The sequence below is a fragment of the Epinephelus fuscoguttatus genome, linkage group LG15 (assembly GCF_011397635.1).
Source record: "Epinephelus fuscoguttatus linkage group LG15, E.fuscoguttatus.final_Chr_v1".
Taxonomy (NCBI): Eukaryota; Metazoa; Chordata; class Actinopteri; order Perciformes; family Serranidae; genus Epinephelus; species Epinephelus fuscoguttatus.
In genome coordinates, this window is record NC_064766.1 from 25,907,989 (window position 1) to 25,925,669 (window position 17,681).

Consider the following 17,681-nt stretch of genomic DNA (forward strand, 5'->3'; position numbering starts at 1 on the left):
CTTTCTTGATGATCCACGTCCTCCTTTGCTTCCTGAAGTGGAACGGAAGGATTGCTGAAAAGATCTGTGAATTACAACCAGTTTGTTGCCATGTTGAGCTGTCCGGAAACACTAACAGACACTTTCATTTGCCAGCATCATAAACACAGATTTCCCAAGTCACCAGTTACAAAGCAAATGTGCAAGATGACAAATCATACTGTACCTTTGATGCATGGCTGCTGTCAAATTCACTAATTTTACAAATATGTCCAATTTTGCACAAAATGATTATTAAGTGTACGCCTCTGCTGATAGTCCTGCAAACAGCAGCTCCTGATTATGAGAGTGTTATGCAGTGTTGGGACAGGAAGCAGCCCTGATATAGTGGTCTCCACCAGGTAAACATCTCATTTTGAACACAAAGAAACGCTACAAAGGGTAAACAAGGTGACAGATAGCCACGGATGAAAGGTGTTAATGCTGATGAGGCGCTCATGAAAAACCTACCTGCTGTATCCTGCACACTTCTGCTGTCAACACAAAGTCATTGGGTGCTCTTTTGGCGCAACAACAACACTTTGCTTGTGCCTCCTCTCGCTCTCTGCCAGTTAGAAAACACAGAATTCAATGCTACACATGCAGCTTTGGATCCATAAATAAGATTAGCCTTGATTTGGATGAAAATTAATGGGCGAGTGAGACATTATGAGTTATTTGTTGTGGGTCGCCAAAGGGTTAGTGTTGATGTGAGGGTCGATGCAAAACCACTCTTGAGATTGTCGAGCATTTCCTCCAAAACACAATTTAGAAAAATGTATTTACATGGCCACACTGTGAGTTATGTGTGGTCATCTGCTCATATATTGAAAGGAAACACCATCTGAATTAAGAATTCCAGTATATTATATCCATGGCCGAGGAAAGTTCAATCAATATTCGCTGTGCTCTCCCAAAGCCAGAAACTATCCATCCATCCATTTTCAACCACTTATCCGAAGCCGGGTCGTGGGGGCAGCAGGCTGAGCAAAGTATTCCAGATGTCCCTCTCCCCAGCAACGCTTTCCAGCTCCTCCTGGGGGACCCCAAGGCATTCCCAGGCCAGATGAGATATGTAATCCCTCCAGCGTGTTCTGGGTCTGCCCTGGGGCCTCCTACCAGTGGAACGTGCCCAGACCACCTCTAATAGGAGGCATCCTGATCAGATGCCTGAACCACCTGAACTGACCCCTTTAGAAGTGAAGAACAGAGGCTCTAGGGTAAGGAGGGTTCTAGGGTAAGGAGCTCGGACATCCGGTGGGAGCTCTATTCCAAGCTACCTCTGGATGTCCGAGCTCCTTACCCTATCTCTAAAGCTGCACCCAGCCTCCCCACGGAAGAATCTCATATCAGCCGCTTGTGTCCACGACCTCATTCTTTCGGTCATTTCCCTGAACTCATGACCATAGGTGAGAGTTGGGACGTAGATGGACCAGTAAATTGAGAGCTTTGCCCTCTAGCTCAGCTCCCTCTCCACCATGACAGTCCAGCACAGCGCCCACCATCACTGCATTGTCGCATGCTCCATTCTACCCTCAATCATGAACACTGTCGTCCAAGACTTCCCACCTTAACAAGGTGGAAGGGTTTGTGTGTCCCCATGATCCTGGGCTGATAGCTCCTGGTAGGGTCTCCCAAGGCAAAGTGGTCCCAGGAAAGGGGCCAGACTAAGAGTAGTTCAAGAAGACCTTGATGAAATGGCACAATCAGGAAAAGAGTATCTAGTCTGGTATGGGGACACCAGGGCCTCCCTTTGGAGCCAGGCCTGGGGGTGGGAGTTCACCAGCAAGCAGGGCCAGGCCTTCAGCCATGGGGCCTGTTCGGGCTCAGCCTGAATGAATAACATGAAGCCGCTGCCCTGTTGGCCACCTGCAGGGACTGGCATCAGGACCCAGTGCATTGTATGCTGGGCAACAAACAGGGTTGGAGATCCAGACATGTTGACCCTGGTGTCGCATAAAAGCTAGAAACCTTTTTTTTTAATTGACAACATGTACATGCACAAAACAGAAGGTTAATTAGCATAAAAGATGTATTTGAGAAAAGCTTTCAATTCTAGGATAAAGATAAAAGTTTAGGGATGTGATTTAGAGAAAGTCTGTACATGAATATAAAATTTGGCATTTAGAATGACAAAATCAATTAAATATTCAAGAGCGATATAAACTGGATTTTCATAATAACACATTATATCCCTGAGGTTAACGGAGCAGGCAGAGTTAGAGGTTTTAAAGAACTGAGATTCCAGATGTGTTCAAAATCTTTTGGAAATTCAACAATCAAAAAAGATAGAAAAGTTTCTATATTCTGCTGGATCTGTGGCCTCCATCCAGTCATCTAACATGTCAGTACAATACTGTTTTCATTTTGCGGGGGCTAACAACCTTACTAGAGTGCAAGAAGCAGAATACTTAGAAAACAAGCCAACAAGTTCCTCTTGGATGAGTAATTTCCTCATTGTACTACATTCCCAGCTGCTCGGGGGAAACGTTGCTCAGAGACAACCCCCATGTGACAAAAAGAAATCTGAAGGAAACCATAAATGTTATCTACATTTATGGTTTCCTCAAAACGCTCCACACAGTTTTGCATACATACCCACAACAAAGGGTCACACACTTGAGTTTTATGGCCTGTCTTACAACTTTCTATTTTTCCTGCTCTGTAAAAGAACATTGAACGTTGCCACTCGAGTGCCTCAAGTTCCACACATGACTGTATTGATTTCAGCTAAATAGGGACACACACTCTTTCAGACAGGCCGCCTTGGTCCTTGGGCCAACTTGTTGAAGGGGTTTGAGAGCAGTGAGTTTGTAGGTGTGTCTCACGTAGGCTGGACTTACAGTGGCAGGTGACTTCCTACCTAATAACCTATAAGGCAGTGGTTCTCAAACTTTCTGAATTGTTTCCTCTGAACAGTGCAAAACATTTTTGTTAGAATCACACAATGAAAAATGTCAACATGATTATTCTTGTTGTGGCAGTTTACAGTAGTTAATAATTGCACTGAAAACAAGAATATTGAACATAAAATGTGGTTTGCCAAACTAACATTTACATTTTTATTGAACGTACCCCCTGCAGTATTCCAAAGTACCCCTGCAAGAGCCAAATATGTCCTTTCACTCAGCACACATTAATTGTATTTACCGTATGTGTACACTGGGTGGCGCTGTATTGGTATTTTTGGCATTAATGTAAAAAGGAAGGACTGACATTGTTGCCGTAAAGGGTTTCACCTCGGAAGGGCAAATGGTTTTCCACCGCTATGGTGCAGAAGACTGCACAACGTGTGGAAAGTTGTGTGTCCAGTTTGGACGACAGATAAACAAATTGACATTTATTCAACCGTTGTTTGCTGGTGTTAACAAATACAATGATTGTTATGTAACTGGAGCCTGCAGTTCGTTTTCTGAACACAACCTAGGAAGCTGTGGCATCAACCGAGGTAGGCACATAAGCGAGGTCAGGCTGGGTGAAACATCTCAGTAGCTGCAAGTAATAAACTTCGCTCCTACAACCTCTAGTTGTGAAATAGTGTTATAAGGGCAGGATCATAGACTGTAAAAATAATGCACGTAGCTACTGCAATGTCACTCAATAGTTTGTTGACTTCTGTTTTAAAGCCTTGGGTTTGGTATGTCAGCTGTTGCCATCTTGGAGCCAGAAGTGACTATATTTGGATGAAGGTTGGATCTGACTGAGAATCCGAGGACACAAGCAGCCCGCCCTACGGGTGAGTATAATAAAAATTCACCCTCCGTACAGTTGTCATGAATCTTGAAATTAGCTAGAGAGCAAAACCGTTTTTTTGCACCAGGCTGTAAACATGTTTATTTCCGCTGTAAAGTTGAGCATTGTAACACGGTCTATGGGAACTGACCGGCTTCTGGAGCCAGCCCCAAGTGGCCATTCAAAGAACTGCAGTTTTTGCCACTTCTATGTTGCCGTCAATTTTCAGCCCAGAATTTTGCTGCATAGATGGGATGGACAGAGACGCTGTCCTTGCAGTCTCACAGCTTTTAGCCTGACCTCACTCGACCTTCAGAGTTAGCTTCAGATAAAGGAAACACATTTAAAACATTTAAACAAAATCTTCAGAATGTTAAATATGTATTTTCCCACATCCAACATTGTTCTTTTTATAAAGAGGTCTTATTTTCTGCAGTTTTGTCATTCAATCATTTTTTTCCTCAATTATCTAAACTGACAGAGGTGGAGATTTTATCCATTTGAGGCAATAAAAAAAAGTTAATTCCATCTAAGTTCTTGAGACCCCTGGACATCTGAAATTGTTAAATTAAAATGGCTAAAACTTAAATGAATCAGAAATAATATAATAGTCATAGGGTGAGTAGTGGTTCTGAATGACAGTCACCAACTGATTTTGCATAAATTTGCGTCCCTCCTCATATCACGGCTTATTTAAAAAGCTACTGAGTCTGCAGTGTCAGTGCCACATGAAGCACTGGAGGGAGACAGTCTTTGTGTGTCTGAGGAGGTGCACCAGTGTGAAACTGCTTACTCCAGCAGGAACCTATTGTTCACATTTTCCTATTATCAGTTTAATGAACTAAGTATCCTGAGCCAGAGGCAGATAGGATCAGCCGACCTCACTGTATATTCTGTATGGCTGCGTCCTTGGTTCATATTTCTTCCAGCTGCCTCTCTCCTATATCATGAGACTGAAAACGTGACTCAATGAGTGATAAACCAAAATGGCATGCGGCAGACGATATAACTGCAGAGCAGGTGTTATCTCATACATTCAGTGGATGGATCACTGAGTGGGCCCTCCAGGGTCAGAGGGCCTTTAGAAAGTCTCTTCATCTCCAGTGTGAACTAATCACTATAGTTCAGCTGTAGTTTTTCAACCAGCAGCAGCATCTGAGAATTCAGTATCACCTGCAGAGTGTCCCCTAGAGACTCAAAACAACCACAAAGAGACACAAACTGACTACAAAGAGACACAAAAGACACAAAATAACTACAGTTAAATGTGAAACGACACAAAAATGACTACTGAAAGATGCAAAATGATCACAAAGTGACGCAAAACAACAACAAAGAGACATATACTGACTACAAAGAGACACAAATAACTACAAAAGACAGAAAATAGCAAGAAAGAAATGTGAAACGACACAAAAATGACTACTGAGAGAGGCAAAACGATCACAAAGTGACGCAGAACAATAACAAAGAGACTCAAACATACTACTGAGAGATGCAAAATAGCCACAAAGAGACAAAACTGACTAGAACGAGATACAAAATGACCACAAAGAGATACAAACATCAGCAAAGACGCAAAAAATAACTACAAACAAAATGTCAAATGACAAAAAATTACTACGAGATGCAAAACAATCACAAAGTGACGTAAAGCCACCACAAAGGGACAAAAACTGACTACAAAGACACAAAATAACTACAAAGAAATGTGAAACATAACAAAAACTACAAAGAGATGGAAAACTATCACAGAGTGATGCAAAATTGCCACAAAGAAACAAAGAGACACTAAATGACCAAAAATACAAACATCCACAAAGACACAAATTAAGATATGAAAAATGACACAAAAACTACTAGGAGATGCAAAGCGATCCCAAATTGACACGAAACTACCACAAAGAGACAAAAACTGACTACAAAGACTACTACTACTATACCTACAAAGAAATGTGAAACACCACAAAGACGACTACAAAGTGATGCAAAACAGCCCCCAAAGACACAAAAACTGACCACAAAGAGATACAAACATCCACACAGACACAAGAAAAACCACATAGATATGTGAATTGACACAAAAACTACTAACAAGGGATGCAAAATAATCACAAAGTGACAATAACCAACCACAAAGAGACACAAACTGACCACTAACAGATGCAAATTGGTGAGGAAGTGACACAAAACTACACAAAATAAGCACAGAACAACCACAAAGAGATAAAAACTGTCTACAGGTTACTACGACTACTATAACTATAAAGAAATGTGAAACAACACAAAAACGACTACAAAGAGATGCAGAACAATCACAAAATGATATGAAACAGCTAAACAGAGAAGCAAACTGACAACAGAGAGACACAAAATGACCATAATGTGATGCAAACGAGCCACAAAGATCCTTCCATTGGATTTAATTGAGCTCATATTGCATCATTAAAATAAACTAAAAGTGTGTGACATATAGAGACTAAGTCCAACAGCTCAGATCTCCTCCTGCAAATTTCTCTTTAGCATAGAGTGTTTGCTCTCACATTAACAGCGCTGTGGAATTCAAAGCCCAGCCTGCTATCAACACGCTCTTTGATGGAGAATGTCTCAGGATGTATTTTCTGCCTCGTCCTTTAAGTGATTACTGCCTCCTTGTCAGTTGTCCTGTAGTGTTTGGTGCCTTTAAAACAGTCAAATGCTTCGCTGCACAGGACCAACAGGTGTAGCAGAACAGTAAACACTTACCTGAGGTGCACACATGATGCAGATTTGGAGCGGGGGTGGGGGGCTTATTTAGAGCATGTGTGTTTGTCTCCCCCCGTGATAACATGAAAGTAGCAGAGGACTTTTATTTTGAAAGAAATAAAGATATTTATACCATTAACTGCATATCTCAAACATTATTACATGCAGTTTCTATTATTCTACACAATGTCAAAACTCAGTCATTCATTTACAATCTAATTTTGTGTATTTTGCAGTTGTTTACTGTTGTGTTGTTCTGTAAAAAACAGCCTGTCATTATCATCCAGTTGAGATTTATCAATGCACTTGATAAAAACAGATCTTGCACTGCAGATCAATCTAAAAAGCCCACATTGCAGCTCAGTCTGAGCCCTCATGAATCCATTTCTCATGTATGAGACTCAAACTCTTTTGTATTCTCAGCTCCATGCTGTGTGTTGACCTTCTGTTGTGGGCTGGATCTTTTTTGAGCACATACAATCTCAGTGTTTGTCTGTGGTGCCTGTAATAATCTCTTGTCTTTGCACATCCAAATTACAGTAAGCCCCAGCTTTTATGTGTGCGCCGAGCTGAAACAGCAGTGGTAATTATGTGCAATCTGTGAGATCCTACCTCTTGTTGCGACGTTGTTATGATAATCCAGACTTTGGGCTACAACTGTCAGCAGTGGCTCTCCAATGTGGTCTCTCCCAGGGACGGCAGCTGGCTACCTCTTATTTAAACTCTTTCCCCAAGTGAACAGAATGCCTGCCATACCTGTGTGGGTAATATGAGTTCCCCATACAATGTCGTCATGCTTAAAATGAGTACGGGTCCAGCACAATGACTTTCCACTGTACCTCCAAATAACTGGCCCTGACTGGCTGGACTGTGGGCCTGGCGCTATGTTTGTTGCAGGCACTGCTGCACATCCGCAGAGGAATTCAGGAGCAGTTATTTCAAACGCCTCTGTCTGTCCATGTCACAAATGTACTGTATGTATAGGCAGCTCTGAGGCCACAGGCTCAAGCGCTGACAGGAAAACATGGCTGTGTCTCGCCACAAGGTGTCTCTGCAGCCTCAGAAACTGGAGGAAGACGAATTAGGGGATGGTGTTCTTTGATTCGTTACCAGGAACAGATCACATGGAAAGAAGTGAAGCTTTTATTTTGGCAAAATGACAAGTGCAAATGTGTGAAATTTGATTTGATGATATATAAATGTGCACAAATATAGTAATCAAGGCCAGTTTAGTCCGTGTGTTGGTAACAGATGTTTAAAGTTCTATCTTTGCCTTTCTGTCTTTCTTTCTTAGTAGATTTTTTTATTTGATTTGATTTTTCATTTGTGTCATGCACACTTACATGTGCCCAGTAACAATCCAAAGTACATGTTCTTTAACTCTGCCTTCTATCCCAGGGTTGGCAAAGAAATTCAGCCACAGAAGATCTTCCCTTTCTGAAATAAAACTCAGATTTTTCATGACCATCCAGCCAATAGAAATCAGCATATACTGGGGTCATCTTGCCGAAAAGTGCATTCCTTATGAGTTCATATACAGGACAGTAAAACAAGAAGTGAACCTCATTCTCAACTTCACCTAAATTACCCAACAAACAAACTCTGTGCACTCAGGGATCTTCACATAAGGCACCACACTGTACCTGTTCTTTATGAGACAATAAGTTCGTAGTTTTGGTTTGTACCACATGTCATCAGACCATTTTTCTCTAAACATGCGAAACATTTCACTCTTAATCTGAATATCACAGGTTAACCTGTTCTGGAAAATAAATGACAAAATGTTCAAATAAAATAATGATTTCAGCTCATTAGCCCAGGGATGACAGTGGGAGGTGTCCTCACATATAGAGCCCTTTGTGTTTGGGCATGAGTACATCTGTGACCTTCTCTGTCCCTTCATCACCAGGAGGCCTCTTAGATCGTCAACCAAAGCCTTCTTCAACAATACTCAACTTTCGCTGCCCAAGAGTTAATTTTCCGAAACAACAGGAGGCCAGGAGCCAGTTAATATTGAACACTGATTATATTTTGCTGTCCTCACTCATCTTTGACAAGACGCAAATACAGTCGCAGCAGCCCTGCACAGGCAACCCACAGAGGTCAGGTGTACGCAGGGCATTTCTAGGATTTAAGGCTTACCCCGGACCTCTGTCATGTAAAGCAGTATTTGTAATATATATCTGGAGAGGGACACCCCTCCCCCATTTAATTATGCTTAATCAGAATCATAAATAAATGTAACAAATTGCCATTACTATTACCACAGTGTACTGCAGTTTTGCATGTCCATTTATTGAAAATCCGTTTAGTATACTGCACAGCTGTACTTGCTTATGATAAATCATATAATATAACAGGAAATTACTTTTCAAATTCTGATATGTTTTGATCCACATCCCTACCACTCCCCAGCAGATTTGGTCCCCTACCATTGTTGACTCCTTGGTTAAGGCCTTGCTGTCGGGGGTTCCTGGGATAAACAATCTCTATTGTGATACTTTCCAAGCACTCTTGCACATTATTTAGATTCAAAGTATAAAAAGAATCCCAGTGTAAATCAGTTTTCTTCATTGTGAATTAGAAAATGGTCATCATCAGCCAGATTTGGTACGCAGGACGTGAATTGAGTATCTCTGGCTGACTGGATTTCCATTTCTCTACACTGAAAACAAAAACTGATCGTGCCTTTGCAGCAGTGGTTCCAACACTACGGTCTGCAGTCTCCACAGAAGCCTGCAAAAAGCACCCTTCTTTTCAAAATGGCCTTTGTTCCTAAGATGTCCTTGGTTTTCAATCACCTGTGTTTTTGTGGTCGTCTTTTTAGAAGAACCTTGTGAATTTTGTTTCAGTGAAAGGTGCTGTACCAAATAAACAAATGATTACTTCCATTCTTTCTTTTTTTTTCTGAAAGATGCACATTAGAATCAGCCCCATGTACAAAGGCTTTGTGCTTGCCGTAGCAGCCATAGATTCGGTCCAATCTGTGGTCATCCTCCCTCTCTTTCCTCCTTCCACGTTAACAACTGTCCTATTGATTAAAGGCCAAAAAGCCCTAGAAAAAAACTAATCAGAACCATTTTCATATGATCCACAAGAAAATGAACACTGTCACTATTATTACTGGGGGGATAGTAACAGTCTGTTGAGTTATTTTAAGACACTTGAGGGGAAAAAGGCCCCAGAACTGAAAGAATGGGTTTGTGCAACGGTGGAAACAGAATCTTATGAATGGGTGTTTAGTAGAATAAGGGGAGATCAGGAGGATGAGGCATCTCCCTGGAACCGGTGTCTGAGGTTATGTTAAAATGGAAGATAGGTCTAAATAGGTATCAGGCTCCTCTGTGACTATGTGATCCTGTAGTAGGACTGAATATATATGTTAGGGGTGTTGCAATAGACCAGTATTGAAGTTAACCTCTTAAATAATTTCCATTTCTTTCAGCTCTCACTTTGTCTCCCTTTCCAGCAACTCACACCTTTATTTAAAGTGTAATTTATTTACCAAGAATAGAAATAAAATGCACAATAAACAAAGTTGAGATGACTTTCACTGACAGTATTTCTTTTTTCTTTTTTTTTCAGATACTGTGAGAATATTGTCACTGTGAACTCCTTGGCTACGATAATCATGTTAAAAAATCTGATATTGTGCCAGCTCTAATTTATGTATGACATGTTTTTACTGTTGTTTTGTTTTTTTCTTTTATTAATTTGTGTATTTTTTATTGGATTTATGTATCAAAGTCTGTCTAATATAAAAAATTTACCCTGGGAAGAATAATATATGACAGAATAATATAAAATAACACATGTATGGCAAAAAAATCCAAATCAAAAAATATTTCAGATTTTTCTTACAGTATAGATTCTACTTTAAATGCCTGATTATTATTTTTATTATTATTATTACATTTTTTTGTGTAACATAGTTTCCTTTATAGGTAATCTGTAGTGACTGTTTAGTGCTGTGACTTCTCTGTACGCAGTGATTTCCATGACAGTATTGGTCTGACCAGCTGGGGGATTTTCCCTCGACCCCTGTGGATGAGCCATCTTGGCTGCAGTCTCTACTCACCCCCCTTGGTGCGGGTGATTATGACAGTCTGTCTCTTATAGCAGCGGCATCAGATCCTGCTTGACCCGTGCACTGTTTACCTCCTCACATTCTCTGCCTCCTCCAGGCTCCATCCAGTGCTGGCCAGAGAAGACCGTACAATACAAGACAATCTCCCTGAAGAACTCCAGAGCTCTCTCCTGCTTCTTAGCTCAGATGCTTCCCCCTCTAATTAAACCCCGGCCTTAGATTCAGCTTTGAAAAGAATAACAGCCCCTTTCTAACATACAGTGAGACAGCAGGAAAACACGAGCACAAATATAGCAGGATGAGGAGAGAAAAAGATTCAAGGGCAGATGGAGAGGCATTTATTTGAGGTTGGGCCTAAACATAGCAACAAAGAGGTGCAGACTGTCTTCGAGTGCCACATTTGGAGGTGAAACAACAGAGTTACGGGGGGGATGAAAGGCGATTCTGCTTCTTTGTTTCTCGGGATCTAAAAATAGCTCTTGCTGAGCAGGCAGTGGAGCTGAGCTGCAGTCCCTTCTCCTGCTCCCTTTTCCTCTTTTTCTGTCCCTCACTCCCTCGCAGACATGATATATCATGTTAATGATGCATGTGCGGTGGGCTCGAGTGTGTAACAGCTATTAGGTCAAGCTGGTCTGGCCCTATATTTGCATTGCTGTTATTTAACACATACTGTAGCAAGTAGCTCAGACACTCAGTGTTATTTATATTTGTGTGGTGATGGAGTGAAGTGTCACCTGTGCTGCTGTGCATCCCTCTGCTGAAGGAAGTAACACATTGGCTCCCAGTCTGAAGGTTGGGACTCTCCAATGTACATATGTTTCATTATACTTTAGATCTTTGTGATAGATGCTTTTATTTTAGGAAATTACCGACATCTGTAATGACAAACAAAATGAATGCAAATCATCAGCATGTCAGATCTCCTATTCTGTGCATGTTCACTTATCCAGCATATCAAATTTAGGGCAGATTGGATGATGTAAGGTTAAGTTACAACAGCGTCTTCCCAGCTGGCACTGGATGTCATTATGACATCAGAAAGACGCGGGACTCTCACGTCAGAGATGCTAAATTTTTGTTGGGATGAAAATCAGGTTGAAGATATTTTAAATGTCTAACGTTAGAATTTCATGCTGTGTTGAAGTAACATTATGATGTTTTATAGATGTTGGGTTCTGTCCTCCATAGCTTACAGCTAAATGTTGTTATTCTGCATCAAGGTGACATTGGCATGAGACGTTTGGAAGATTTTGGATTTCGGTTACTGAACAACACAACTTAAAACCAACAAAATATAAACACCATCTGTCATCAGTATTCTACCCCAAACTGATGTTGGCTTTAGATGTTGTCCTGGCCAACACATTCTCACTCCGACCTCCTTACATTTCAACATTTGGTCATGGACCTTCCACGTGCAGATGTGCAAGGTACCCTGGATGTGTTGGTTGTTGATGTTCTGGGACACCATGTCCAAGTTCTGCCCCTTACATGCATTGTCTTACATCAGCACAACAACACAAATTAATTTTTTTTTCCTCCAACAACTAACGCATGTGGTTGGGTTTAGGCAACAAAAGCACATAGTTAGGGTTAGGAAGAAAGAACAGGGCTTTAGAATCTTACGGGATGCGAACACCACTCTCTCGGATGAAACTCGAGTTTGTTGGACACATCCACCACCCCTTCCACTCACCCAACTCGGAATTTCGCCAACTTAACTGTCGTTCTTGTCCCTCCGCATTTCCCCTTGATGCCACTGAGCGCTGTCAAACTATAATGGCGACCAGCCACACATCATGCCGACGTTAAAGGACAACTTTTTTTAAAGGACACAAGTCACTGCTCAAGCATCGGATTTCGGCGACTTCAGAGTGAGACCGCGGTGTCCTGAGATTGAATCTTAGTCACCAGACATCACAGCCTAAATTCAACCAAATATCAACGCCTTAACGTGTTCATGGCGGGCTGAGCTGTGTCATTTCGAAACATCAAAATATGCTGCGTTCCCACAGCAACGCCGTCTCATGAAACCTCACCATCTTCACAATAAAGCATCATAAAGGTCTTAAGGCTTTTCTGGAAAAAAAACCATTTGAGGCGAAACAGGTCAACTTGCCAGAATCTCAAAAAGTAAAACCTGTCATATCCTGTTGCCAGTAGGTGGCACTGTGACGAACTAAAAATTGGCATGTAGATGTCATCAGGCTGGGACTCTTATCAACAGTGAGCCATGGGGCTGATTGGACCATGTTCAGTCGAATTACAAACCACTTCCTGTTGCGTGGCAAAACATGGAAATTCGAGGCCTTGCCACGGCCACGGCATTCCACGAAAACTCAAATGCTTTGCATCTTGAAAACGCCATGGTCTTAAGATTGTACTGCCTGCCTCACCCTGATATTCTTACCCTAACCCTAGTCAATTGCACTCCTCTTTCCTAAACCTAACCAATCCAACCAACAAAGACAATGAGTACTAGCCAGTCAGACGGCGGGAAGGGTGGGTCATGCCTTCGCCATCCTGGGAAATGAAAATTTGCTGAGAGTATGGCTCCAAGAGTCCTATCTTATCTTATCCTATATTGTCTTGTCTTGTCTTGTCTTGTCTAATTTACCTGACGAATGATTTATTTTAACGGCTTTGCAAGTTTAAAAGAAAATATGGAGCCACTGATGTCTTATCATTATTTATAGCTTGATATCTTTTCTGTCTTCTCTTAAAAGAAGATGAACATGCCTTATTTTTCCTTATCCTAGATGTAGCCACTAATCTCCTGCTCATTTTCTTTCTCCTTTACACAAAAATGAAAAGGCAGCACTGCTGTTGCTAAGGCAGTTGATAAAGCTTTCTGCTACTTGTGTGGCAGTATCCAAGCAATTACACAATGCCAACAGGTCCAGCACATATTTATCAGTGTTGCCGCTGTGCTCACATCCCTAGCAACCTCGTGTTATTGTCCTGCAGATTAGCTCCCCGCCCCCACACAGATACCGTACTGCTGTATTCCTTCCAGTCTCACATTTATGGAGGGAAACAGTGCCCACCTCACTGTATGGACAGCTACTATACTGTGTGGACACAAGTGGAACGTACAATGTACAGATCCTTACAACTGCATGTTGTACTTTTTGACATCAGTATACAGTTTGTGCATGTACTGTATGTAAAAAAAGGATGAGTAGGATTTACAGTCACAGAGAAGAGGTCAGTCAATTCACAATATTCGTCCTTAGAGTGAATCATATATTGCGTAAAGCTTGGCATTGGGGAGGAGGAATTTGCTTCACTGGCAGCCAAAACACCCTCGCACAGTGGGAGTGATGGAGCACATATTTCTGTTTCTCCTGGCCTGAGGAGAAAGAAGCCATAGGCAGAATGTGGGAAATCACCCGTAAATGAACTAATAGAGGCGAACAGCGCTGAAACTGAAATCTGTTTGGCAGGATTTCGTGCACAGTTTTGAGTAAGTATCAAAGTTCACCTCTATCGCTGGGTTTTTGACACTGAGACAGCAGATTCCTCCCAGTGTTCCTCTGTGAAGAAATGACAATGCATTGTAATATCCTATCACCCCAACACAAGGGCGTAGGTTTTGTTTCAACATTGGGGGGAACTCATGAAATGGGGGATTTGGGGGTCCTCCGCCAAAAAATGTTGAGCGCCAAACACTTAAAGGAGCAGCGCATAGGATTTAGTGCCATCTAGAGGTGAGGACTGCAAAATGCAACCAGCTAAAACCTCTGAAATGTGCCAAGTGTGAACTCCTGCTTATGATTCCTTTAGTGTTCCTCATTCAGGGTTTTTACTGACAGCCAAATTATTCACAGAGGTCTCTTCCTCTCCAGAACAAACTGACCTGAAAGCAGTTCCACACTACAAATCTGTGTTTTTCCAATGCTGTTGGGCTTGCAGAGGGGCTGCTTACTACTGTGGCCGACTCGAAAACAAGAAAATTTGAGCCAGTGTTCAGTTTGTCCGTTCCCAGCTGTCGTGGAAACATGTTGGTGCAACATTGTGGACTTCATAGACGAGGACTCACCCCCTATGTAGACATGAATGGTTTGTTTTAAGGTGTAGAAAACACAACAGTGCTTATTTTTTGGGTGATTATACGTCAAAGAAAACATGGTTATTAAATGATTTTCCATTTCTGACAATATATCCTCCTAAGTCCAACAAACTGGAGCTTTCAGTTTATGTATTCTGGTGATTTTTTTCATGCACCAAGTGTCTTGAATTTTGTAAAAAATACAAATCCTCATTCATGCTATTCTTAGGAGGGGACAAACGCACATGCTTGTAAAACTGAGGGGAACGTGTCCCCTGCTTCCCCCTGAAATCTATGCTTGTGCCCGACCATACTGGTGAATGTGTGGCACAAGATATTAGACAGGGAGGTCTCTGATGGACGAGTTACAAGGATGTTGACAAAGGGCCAGATGAGCACTGATATAATTGAGTGGGAGGATCAAGCAGCTCAGAGGCTGAGAGGTAGCAGAGGCAAAACAAAATCAGTGGACTGCAGCAGCCGACAAAGCTACACCAAATCCATCACTCAACAACACAGTTAGTTAGATCGAGTACCCATCTGATTGCATGCAAATGCAATGCAAACTTGACTAATGCCGGGCCATTATTGCAATGATACATCATTTGCCTCACAAAGTTGTGGTTCTTTTTTCGTGAGGGTGCACAGAGTGTGATGAATAAAGAAGGAACGTTGTAAGGGCAGCTACAATTCCCCACAGAGATTATTACATTCGTGGCAACAAGAAACAAACACTGTAACAAAGGATGTACTAAATATGCTGCACACTCGCCCGCTGCTGTTATGTTATGCAACTAATTTAATGGTCCCTTATTCAACATTTCATGCTATGTCATCATCTTATGCAGGAGAGGGCTGAGGCAGTGCAGCCACTTAAATGGGGACAGCCACTAATCACAGCCAAATAAGGTACACTGTGATACAAGATAAACTTAACAATGAAGGTCAGCGTACATTTTCTGAAGCGAATCCTTCACATTTCATAATCAGAACCAGAATAAGGTTTATTGTCAAGTATGTTTTTACTAACAAGGAATTTGCTTTGGCGTTTTTTTGCACAACCATGGGTGGATTATGAAGGAATAGGCCCCTGGGCACAAATATGTAAAAAGCCCCACCACCTCTCATAAATAGGATCAAGATTTAGAGGCTCTGTGGTGGTTTGGCCTCTTTTTGGCAGTTATTATGTATCTTTCTGTGCTTTTGTGTCTCCTTGTAGTAGTTTTGCATCTCTTTCCAGTCATTTTGTGTCTCTTGGAGATCATTTTTTGGCCATTCAGTATCTCTTTGAGGTTGTTTTGCCCCTTGTGGTAGTTACTGTGTGTCTCTTTGCAGTTCCTTTGCATCTTTCTGTGGTGTTTTTGCATCTCTTTGTGGCCGTTTTGAGTCTCCCCCTGGCAGATAACTGTTCATTTTAAGCCCCTTTCCCACTGCACAAAAACCCACTAAAATAGTAATGGGAAAGGCTACAATTGGCATTCACACCGGGGTCAATTGACTCTGCAGTAGTCACAGGTATTTATTGGCCCCGGCCCCAATTGGCAGTAATAGAAATATGACAGCTGGATGAATGTGCTAATTTTAGCTCTTCTACCAGAGATGCAATAACGTGCTACCACAAAATGCCGTCTATTAATTGAACAGCTGTCGTTGTCCCATGCACTATACAAGCACGGAAGAGGAATCGATTTATTGACTGAAGTATGTCCAACTCCACTAGGTGGCAATATGCCCCACTGCATCTTGTTAGTATTGGTTGACCTATTACATCACAGTGTGAACAATCAACAAGTCAGCTCCGGTTAGTTAACTAGTGGCAAACTGGTTCAATGGTGGACATCTTTACAGCTCTGTACATTTCATCTGTCCAAAAATATCCAGCTCTGGATGTAGATTTCATCGCGTTGTTACCAACTTCTTCTGCTATGCATTTAATGCTTTCAACTTCTGGGTCAAAGCCCGGGGCGGAAACTATGGAGCATGTGCAGAGTGCCTCGGCCAGTTTGCATCCAACCGACTGTAAACATGCAGGAATGATTTGATTCCCAGTCGTGTTATCTGGGTGTGTTAGTCAGACTCTGAGAAATTCTGTTTAGTACGTTGTTTACATGGATTTTAAAAGTCCAGTTTTAGTTGGATTAACACAATCAATCGATTTTCTCTAATGTCATGTAAACGCACTGACTGACATTTTGCAGGTGAAGACCAGGGGGCCCCAACACCAGTGGTGTAAGGTAGCTACGATGGGCCCCAATGCTATTCTGAACCTATTCCTAGTGCGTCCTAGTTACTAGTTATGAAGCGTGCACACAGTTTTAGGCATATGTATTTTCACCAACAGTGTGTCTTACTGCCAATTTTATGTTTGCAGATGTGCCCAGCTTTTAGATTTTGCACTTAAACTAGCTGCTGTAAATCATATGGTCTCATTACATGATTAAACAGAGACTTGACAGTGGACAACATCAACATACACTTTACCCAGCAATCATCATTACGTATCTGTATATGACAAAAAAATACAAAAGAAAATAGGAACTTATTAGTTTAAATAATTAGGGTTTTTTTTTTTTAGAGTTAAGGCCTTTGCACACTGAATCCGTTTTTTTTTCATCCAAAATTATCGCACGTCTAATATAAAAACAATCTCACATTGTGTCAATCACATTTGCACAGTGACCAAAACTTTCGTCCATCACGAAATTTTTCGGAACAGGTTTGATTTTCTATTTTTCCACATCCGCTGGCAGCCTTTAGAGTGATTTGACCAGGGAGGCAGTGGGACTCAGCTGCGACAAGACAGAGGAACGGGGCGCACAGAATCATTTTATAACTCAGATAGCTCTCGTTCAACAGGTCAGATAGTAATATCTAGGTGACTGATGATGATTTGGAGGAGGATGTGGGCAGCACACAGAACGTGGCGGACAGCTCTGCCCCTTCATGCAGCTGTGTTGCCATATAAAAGACAGGGAGGGAGTGATGACAGCCAGATAGGTACCTCCAGTTGAGAGAGGCAAAGTAGGGAATGTCTTTTCATTTCGTCAC